Consider the following 10642-nt stretch of genomic DNA (forward strand, 5'->3'; position numbering starts at 1 on the left):
CTGTGTGACATAATTGCTGTCTGAGTCTAAGGAAGGATGACAAGACAAGCTTGATCATTTGCCCAGATTTGGAGTACAAGTTGATATACTGTATATGGTACCTGTCTCTGTTGATGTTGATTCTGTTGTATAAGAGGTCACCGTTGTACTTTGGTCTGTGGTTGCAGAAATTGTCGAATCTTCACATATACAGAGAAATATCAGTTTAAATAGATGGCACCACTCTCATTGCTACATTTGTAAAACGTACCTGGATGTTCAAGCTTCTTACTTTTTGTTTAATCTGATGATGATTATTAACATCATGCGATCATGTAAGTGGTAACTGATACAATGGCTTTGCTAGTGTTTTCCAAACAAATAGGCATCCATGATATTAAAAATGAACTACATAAACTATAACTAATGAGATGTAATGTTACCAAGAACGCAACAAATAATTGTATGGATAACAATTTGATTTCTGAAGATACCAACGAATTACGATAAATTACTTAATATAATTTTGTTCTCAGTATTCTGCTTTGATTTGTCACCACATTACGGCACAATGTTTAATGCAGTAGTCTTCAACTGAAAATACTGAAGTTGTGTATGCAAATTTGACTGAGCATTATCTGTTAGATTTATCATTCTCTCTCTCCATAGTTACCTAAATAATCTTGCCCTTTCTGACCAATCAGCTGAAATCTTTTTTTGTACAAGTCAATAACTATTCCTAATATCCCCAGTTATCTGGAATGTGGCTAGTTCATTTTAATATTGTTTTTCAAGGACAGCATTTGTACGAAACTGCAATATGTTTGAGGATATAACCAGTATAAACTGATCTGCACACATATGTTGTGCAGGCTTTATTGTATTTCTTGGATTGAAGGAGGATGAAGGTTGATCTGATAGATTTGTGTAAATCATGTTGAAATAGAAGTATTAATCAACAGTCTTTACCCAGGTTGTGTATCAAGTATTGGAGGGCACTGATTTAAGGTTAGAGGGAATAGATATAATAAGAACCTGACCTTATTTTTTCACCGAAGGTGATGGTTGTATGGAGCAGGCATGCAGATTAAGTGATTGAGGCAGGAACAATTATATTATTTAAAAGAGATTTGGACAGGCGCATGGATTGGAACATTTTAGAGTTAAATGGAAGCGCTGAGGCCAATTGGAGCTAGCTTCAATGGCTGCTCAACCGTGGCTTGGATATATTGAGCCGGAGAGACTATTTTCATTCTGTATGACACAATTACTCTTTGAGTCGAAGAGGGGTTGAGAAGCTACGTTTTACCATTATTTCTGAATTTCCCTTGCCCAAATCTGGTGCATTAGATGTGATTTATGGTACCTGTCTCTGTTGATGTTGATTCTGTTGTATAAGTGGTCATCATTGTACTTTGGTCTGTGGATGTGCTTTCTTCTGTGGATGTAGATATTGTCGAATCTTCACATATACAGAGAAATATCAGTTAAAATACATGGCAGCATACTCATGGCTACACATAAAATGTCCCTGGATGTCCAAGAAGATGTAATTTTGTTTTAAATCTGATGATGTATATTAACATCGTACAATCATGTAAGTGGTAACTGGTACATTGGATCTGCTACTACTTTCCAAATCGAATAAGCATCGATGATGTTAAGAAATAATAAATGAATAATTGGCTGACTTTCATTATTGGCTTATTTGACTGCTTGCATGATATTCCAACATAATATATAACTGATGAGATGTAATGTTACCTAGAATTCAAGGAACATGGGTATATGGGGCAAGCATCCATATGAAGTGGTTGCGACAGTTATATTAATTAAAAGAGACTTGGGCAGATGAATGGATTAGAAAGTTTAGAGTGATTTGGAACCGTCATGGGCAAATGGAGCTGGCTTCAATGGCTGATCATATTGGACATATTGGACCGTGGAGATTATTTTCATTCGGATTGACATAATTACTCTCTAAGTCTAGGAGGGGTTGACAAGAAAAGTTTAATCAATATTTCCAAATTTCCCATGCCCAGATTTGGAGTACAGTTCTAAACTGACATTATTTATTTTATTTTTTATTCTGATGATGTGCATTCGCAACATACAATCATGTCAGTTGTAACTGGTGCATTTGATCTACTGATATTTTCCAAACAAAGAAGCATCCACGATAATAGAAATGTTAAATTAATAATTGTCTGACACATTATTGAGTTTAACTACTTGTATGATATTTCTACATAAACTATAGGGTTCTGTCATGGATTATGACCCATTACTGATTGTCACGTGTTGATGAACAATGAATCTTTTTAAAGTTTGATCAGTGAATCCTGGTGCTGCATTATGCTCGTACCTGTTGTTTCGCTGCTGGAGGCGGAGGTAGTCGATGCAGAGGCAGTTGTGCTTGGTTCTGAGAATGAAATAAAGATGTGACATCAATGGAAATTAAAAGTGAATTAAACACGCTTTTGTTTCCTAAAGTATGTAATGAGCAGCAGTGAAAAATAAACATGTGAAATGAATTAGTGTGATATGGAACTGCCATTGTCAAATAGAGCTCAATTCAATGGCTGATCATCCGTGTCTTGGACATATTGGGCCATAGAGACTATTTCCATTCTGTGTGACATAATTGCTGTCTGAGTCTAAGGAAGGTTGCAAAGACAAGCTTGATCATTTGCCCAGATTTGGAGTACAAGTTGTAATACTGCATATGGTACCTGTCTCTGTTGATGTTGATTCTGTTGTATAAGAGGTCATCGTTGTGCTTTGGTCTGTGGACGTGCTTTCTTCTGTGGTTGCAGAAATTGTCGAATCTTCACATATACAGAGAAATATCAGTTTAAATACATGGCAGCACTCTCATTGCTACATTTGTAAAATGTACCTGGATGTTCAAGCTTATTATTTTTTGTTTAATCTGATGATGCATATTAACATCATGTGATCATGTAAGTGGTAACTGATGCAATGGATTTGCTAGAGTTTTCCAAACAAATAGGCATCCATGATATTTAAAATAAACTACAGAAACTATAACTGATGAGACGTAATGTTACCAAGAACGCAACAAATAATTGTGTGGATAACATTTTGATTTCTGAAGATACCAACGAATTACGATAAATTACTTAACATAATTTTTTTCTCAGTGTTCTGCTTTGATTTGTCACCACGTTATGGTACAATGTTTAATGCAGTGGTCTTCAACTGAAAATACTGAATTTGTGCATGCAAATTTGACTGAGCATTAGCTGTTAGATTTATCAATCTCTCTCCATAGTTATCTAAATAATCTTGCCCTTTCTGACCAATCAACTGAAATCGTTTTTTGCACAAGTCAATAACTCTTCCTAATATCCCTAGTTATCTGGAATGTCGCTAGTTCATTTTAGTATTGTTTTTCAAGGCCAGAACTTTGTACAAAACTGCAATATGTTTGAGGATATAACCAGTATAAGAGCTGATCTGCACACAAATATTGTGCAGGCTTTACTTTATTTCTTGGATTGATGGAGGATGAAAGTTGATCTGATAGATTTGTGTAAATCATGTTGAAATAGAAGTATTAATGAACAGAGTCTTTGTGTATCTAGTATTGTAGGGCACTGATTTAAGGTTAGAGGGAATAGATATACAGGTGCACAACCTTTTATCCGAAAGCCTTGGGACCAGACACTTTTCGTAATTCAGAATTTGTCGGTCTTCGGAATGGAATTTTTTTAGCGTAGATTTTAATGGCTGGCTCAGTGGTAGAGTGCTCGGCTCATATCCGCAAGGTCGCGAGTTTGTGCCTTGATCCCGGTGTACTGACTTTGTGGGCAGAACTTTGGAAGTGATTGCCCACCAGTCTAAAAAGCCGCTGTGTCTCCCTGTCCCTGGGATAGCAGGGGGCGATCAAACAGCACAATACCCTCCTCCCCCTCCAACTCCAGAGGAATCCGCTCCCCGATGGGCCGCTACAGCGACAAGTGGCAGTTTGCCCACAGCCGGAGCTGCGCCCCCTCATCCGTCACCCCAAGAACAAGAAGTACCTTGCACACCATCAGCTTCTGCCCCTACGTGTTCCTCTGGAGTTGGAGCGGGGCTGGGCTGGAGTTGCTGCTGGCTGTGGGTCTCTGGGATCTCCGTGCTAGCAGTGGGCCTGGGGGTCGGTGTCCCGTTGGTCCTGACGTCTCCGGCCACCCCGCTGGACTGGAGCTGAGACTGGGAACTGTACCGCCCTTGCCCCCTTCCTCTGCAAATGCAAACAACCCCACTCTCCTGCAAGGGCGGTACAGTTCCCGGAGGATGGCAGGTGGCCGGAGACGTAAAGACCAACAGGAACCCGCTCCCCGAGCCACTGGCCGGACGCCTCTTCCTTGGCTTTAGATCCAGCCCGCTGCTCAGGCGCTAGCTGGGCTCGGCACGGTGTCGGGATAGCGGACGCCGGGTAAGCTGACCAAGCGGTACCCCCCCCCCCCCCCCAGATGGACGCTCCTCCGTGGAGTCGAGCGGGGGACAGGTTTGTTGTAGAGCCTTTCTTCTCTGCCGGACAGCAGAAAGCTCCCTGTGAAAGAAAAAGCCTCTACGACGCCCCGAGCTGCGCCCCGTCATCCGCAACCCAGGTTCCTCTGTAGTTGGAGCGGGGCTGGGCTGGGCTACTGTTGGTTGTGGGTCTCTGGGATCTCCGTGCTTGCAGTGGGCCTGGGGGTCGGTGTCCCGATGAGGGGGCGCAGCTCGGGGAACGGCTTCTGGTGGCCCTGACGTCTCCGGCCAGTTTGCAGTTTTCCTCTGGAGTTGGAACGGGGTTGGGCTGCTGCTGGCTGTGGGTCTCCGTGCTTGCGGTGGGCCTAGTGGTCGATGCCCAGTTGGTCCTGACGTCACCGGTGACTGACACGGTCCTGCTAGCATCACCGACGTGAAGACAGTGTTATTGCAGCCACATTTATAGATTCGTTCCTGAGCAATCTAAATGGGAAACAAACCCACTGATTCATCCCAAACCCTTTTCCTTGGCAACTCCACTTTGAAGGGAAATGTTAAACTTCGACAGAGGCTGCTGTATGATTCATCTTTTCAAAGGTGGAAAGAGTTAAACTTCAACTTGCTGGAACGTTTTTCCAACTGGATGGGGATCGGGCGCGTTCAGTCAAGCCGAGGTCTGGAGGATCGAGGATTTGGATGTATTAGCAGCCGTAAGTTATGTCGGGACCCAGCAGGTTTGGAGAGGCAGGGAGGCCGGGCTTTGCTGTTTTCTGAGGGTTTAGTAATGGTGAGGAACACAAATTTAGCAACGTGACGGATGGCGAGGCTTCCAGTCCTCTTCATAGATACAAAGGTGACGCCTGGCCTCGCTGCTCTTCCCGTTTCTTCCCGACTTGCCACGGCTGAGAAACACAACGGGGGAGATGTTGGCGACTCCGGGGTGAAAGAGGCGGCGGCGGAGTGTGGAACGGCGGAGTGGACATAGCGATGGTTGAATGGAAGAAGCGGTAGCATCAGCGGGCCCTGCAGCGCTGCAAGAGTGGAGGGAGCCCCAGGGTGACGGAGCACATCGTGTTGATGGCGGCGCCCACAAACGGCATTGTGGCACCTCACTGATATCCCTGAAGAAAGCGCTGTCTCCCAGCAAGATGCCACATCACCACTTGGCGGCCAGCAAACCTCTCTGCATTTTTGTTAACTATTGACCCTAATATGATTAGCTTACACCATGATTGGACAGGTTAAAAAGTGATTTATTTAAATGTGCCCCATAAGCTAAATGCTGTAAATAAAGCCTGACTACAATGCACAGAAAGGAACTGCAGATGCTAGTTTAAAGCAAAGATAGACACAAAAAGCTGGAGTAACAGGCCGCATCTCTGGAGAGAAGGAATAAATGTTGTTTCGTGTCGAGACCCTTCTTTTTGCCTGAAGTCTGACCTTAATGGGCCTCCCACGCCGATTTTTTAGGCAACTGCCGGCGACTGTCACAGTCTTGGCAGGTCGCCGAAAAATTGTCGACTGGACCCCCCCTACGACAATGTCTGCAGCAAGCTACAACAACCTACAACCTAGCTACGGCAAGCCAAGTTACGGCAAGCTCCCGACAACCGGTGACCCAATAGTCGTGACTTAGGACGTCGACCTACAACCACACCTACGACAACCTAGAATGTCAACTACGACAACCGACGTCAAGCTACGACCCTGTCGGCGTCAACTGAAGGAAATTGACCTCATTTTGACCTGCAAAGCAATGGAATGATCATTCCTATTATAGGGTTTGTAGGGTGGGTTTTTCCAATCATTCTGCATCATGACTGACATGGAGCAACATCAGAGGGCATTGCTCTCACAAGAAGAAGAAGCCCTGCTGCTTGCAGCAGCCCTCATGTTTATAGATCAGAAAGACAGAAGGACAAGAAGAATGGGGAAAAAGGAGCCCAATAATGGTCTGTGTGGTTGAAGGCCCTGTCCCTGATCAGAATCAGGTTGGGCCAGTATGAAAACCTGATGACTGTGCTCCAGCACAAAGATGAGGCTTCTTTCAGAAACTTCACTAGGTTCCCCCCTGAGCTGTTTCGGGAGCTGAAGACACGGGTGGGCCCTCTCCTGGAGAAAAAGGAGACCTTCATGAGGAAGCCACTAGAACCAGGCCAGCTTCTGCTACCTGTCACCAGGAGACTTCTACAAGAGCGGAATTGCAACCAGCGGCCGCAATCAGGGCGGGCAGGGTGTGGGAGGAGGAGGAGATGGAGCCGCTATCGTGCCGCTGCTGCCGCTGTGCGGGTCCCGTCATTCGCTCTGACCCTTCTTTGCCCCGCAAAACAGTCGTCGCCAACACGAAACGTCACGTTCCTATTCTCCAGAGATGCTGCCTGACCCGCTGAGTTACTCCAGTTTTTTGTGTCTATCTTCGGTATAAACCAGTATCTGCAGTGCCAAGCCGGGCAAAATGACTCGGCGTTTAGGTTGCCCGGCAGCACTTTGGGTAGTCATTGGCACCCGGGCAACCGCTAATTTCGAGCCCTGCTAAATAGTAGTACACTCCCATTAAGGAGATCATCCCCTTTGCATTTGTCAGCTCCACCCACATAGTCTCACTGGAAGATCCCACCAATGTCACTTTGGACCTGATTAGTTTAGTTTAGATTAGAGATACAGCGTGGAAATTGGACCTCCGGCCCACCGAGTCTGTACCAAGCAGCGATCCCCTCACATTAAAACTATCTACACACATTAGTGACAATTATCACATTCATACCAAGCCAATTAACCTACAAACCATTACCTCTTTGGAGTGTGGGAGGAAATCAAAAATCTCGGAGAAAACTCACGTGGTCACGGGGAGAACGTACAAACTCCATACAGACAGCACCCATAGTCAGTATTGAACCTGTCTCTGATGCTGTAAGTAACTCTACTGCTGTGTCACCGTGCGCCCCATGTCCTCTTAAATGAATAAACCAACCCTCCTTCCACTTTAACAACACCCAACCCTATCTCACCAGTAGCACCTCTTCCATGAAACATCAAGCTGCCAATCCTCACCCTCCAATAGCTAGGTTTCGGCATTGGCTATAATGTCCCAGTAGCACAAACTTATCCATGGCCTGAGTTCACCTGCCTTATCTTTCAGGCCTCTTGCAATAAAATCATGCAATTTACCCAGACATCTTGCCTTGTTCTTTCTTTGTCCTCTCTACTCAAATTGCTGTCATCAACTTCTGTATCAATTTCCAGCCTCCCATTTGCCTCACTATTGCATGATGTTACATTGCATAACCTATGATGAGAGTTTGTTAACCTATGATGAGAGTTTGTTAACCTATGATGAGAGTTTGTCGGCACTGTGCATATACTTACTGGAATTTAGAAGAATAAGGAGGACACTCATTGAAACATTGAGAATAGTGAAAGGCTTGGATAGAGTGGGTGTGGACAGGATGTTTCCACTAGTGGGAGACTCTAGGACTAGCGATCATAGCCTTAGAATTATAGGACCTTTTTGGAGATGAGGAGCAATTTCTTTAGTCAGAGGGTGATGAATTTGTGGAATTCATTGCTACAGAAGGTTGTGGAGGCCAAGACAGTGGACATTATTAGGGCAGCGATAAATAGATTTTGATTAGTACAGGCTTCAGAGGTTATGGGGAGAAGGCAGGAAAACGGGGTTAGGAGGGAGAGATAGATCAGCCATGATTGAATGCCGGAGTAGACTTGATGGGACAAATGATCTAATTCTACTCCAATCACTTATGACCTTATGCAATCCCAACCCTCTGCCAATGTAGTAGTCTTCAAGAGATGATTTTGCATTTGTTCATTCAAATTTATATTGATCATGCAATATGATTTAGAATTCAGCATCCATTGAAAGAAATTATGTTGACAAGACAATTTCTTCTACTATTTGTAAATGTCCCTTGCACGCATTTGTGGTATGAGATTGCAATAGATGTTACCTGTCAGTGTTGGCGAGGATTCGGTTGCAGAAGTTATCAAAGTAGTATTTTGAACCGTAGTACGATTTTGTGTTGTGATATCTGAAGATGTCAATACAGAGAAAATACAGAGAAATGTCAGTTAAAATACATGGCAGCACTCTCATGGCAACAAACTGTATAAAATGTTCAAAGAAATTGAAACTGACATCAATTACTCGATTTTTCAAATACCCCATTGGAGATGCTACTATTTTCCAAATATAGAAGCACCATGATATAGAAAGTGATGAATGAGTTAAGAATAATAAAGGGCAACATTTTCACTCAGAATGTGTTGGGTATCGGGAACAAGCAGGTGAGGCAGATACAATGGCAACATTTAAAATACATTTAGATGGGTACATGGATAGGAAAGGTTTAAAGTGATATGGGCCATATGTGGATACGTGGGAATAGTGTAGATGAGGCGACTCGGTTGCCATGGGCAAGCTGGGCTGAAGGGCCTTTCCTTGCTGGATGATTCTATAAAGATTCTATGACTCAGGGTATTTCTGATGAAAATACTGAGTTGATTACAATAGCAACTGCTTTGCTTTCTCATTTGAAGGTCAGAGGTAGGAAAGAACTGCAGATGCCGATTAGAATCGAAGGTAGACACACAGTGTTGGAGTAACCCAGCGGGACAGGCAGCATCTCTGAAGAGAAGGAATGGGTGATGTTTCAATTTGAGGGGTCTCGAGGGGTTGTGACCCAAAACGACACCCATTATTTCTCGCCAGAGATGCTGCCTGTCCCGCTGAGTTACTCCAGCATTTTGTGTCTTCCTTTCATGTCAGGGGTCATGGGGAGAAGGCAGGAGAATGGGGTTAAGAGGGAAAGAAAGATCAGCCATGATTGAATAACATAGTAGACTTGATTGGCTGAATGGCCTAATTCAGCTCCTATCACTTTTGGATTTATAAGTGTGTTAGGGTATCAATATTATAGTCTAGTTGTGACTCACTTCACTAATGGCTGCAGTCTAAACTGAGTAACCACATGTTTCAACCGTGCAAATGCATGAATTATTCTTGGAAAGAAACTTCTTGCAATGGTGACGATAAAACTTTAAGCAATATACTATTGCATAAAGGGCCTGTCCCACGAGTATGCGACCTGCATTCGGCAAGCACGACCAAACCAGAAGCGGGGGTCGCGCGGATGTCGAGTGATCCCCGTAGAGGGCCGTTCCCACAAGCATGTGCCTGCATGTGGCGAGCGTGACCAAACCGGAAGCTGGGTCCGCACGGAGGTCGAGTGAGTGACGTGAAATCCACGGGAAGTTCGCGCATTACGTACGGCGTCAAGACGCTGCGTCCTGTGTCGGGACGCTGCGTATGCCCGTCGAGGTGGTGCGTATGTCATTGAGGTGGCTGCGGGCCGGCAGGCCGTTGCCGCGCGGAATTTCTGTACATGGTCAGTTTTTCGGACACCCGCGCGATATCGGGACCAGCTCCGCACAACTCCAAACAGCTCCGCCGATCTAAGTGGGACCCAGCCCCGCGAGGCCGTACGTCTCAAGCGACCACGTTAGGTCACGCTTGCTGCATGGAGTCGCATGCTCATGGGACAGGTCCTTAACAGGATGTGTTAGGTGGTCCCGTTTCCTGAATGGCCTGTGTTATTGCAGCCACATTTATAGATTCGTTCCTGAGCAATCTAAATGGGAAACAAACCCACTGATTCATCCCAAACCCTTTTCCTTGGCAACTCTACTTTGAAGGGAAATGTTAAACTTCGACAGAGGCTGCTGTATGATTCATCTTTTCAAAGGTGGAAAGAGTTAAACTTCAACTTGCTGGAACGTTTTTCCAACTGGATGGGGATCGGGCGCGTTCAGTCAAGCCGAGGTCTGGAGGATCGAGGATTTGGATGTATTAGCAGCCGTAAGTTATGTCGGGACCCAGCAGGTTTGGAGAGGCAGGGAGGCCGGGCTTTGCTGTTTTCTGAGGGTTTAGTAATGGTGAGGAACACAAATTTAGCAACGTGACGGATGGCGAGGCTTCCAGTCCTCTTCATAGATACAAAGGTGACGCCTGGCCTCGCTGCTCTTCCCGTTTCTTCCCGACTTGCCACGGCTGAGAAACACAACGGGGGAGATGTTGGCGACTCCGGGGTGAAAGAGGCGGCGGCGGAGTGTGGAACGGCGGAGTGGACATAGCGATGGTTGAATGGAAGAAGCGGTAGCATCAGCGGGC

Source organism: Amblyraja radiata, chromosome 13, assembly GCF_010909765.2.
Source record: "Amblyraja radiata isolate CabotCenter1 chromosome 13, sAmbRad1.1.pri, whole genome shotgun sequence".
NCBI classification, from domain to species: domain Eukaryota; kingdom Metazoa; phylum Chordata; class Chondrichthyes; order Rajiformes; family Rajidae; genus Amblyraja; species Amblyraja radiata.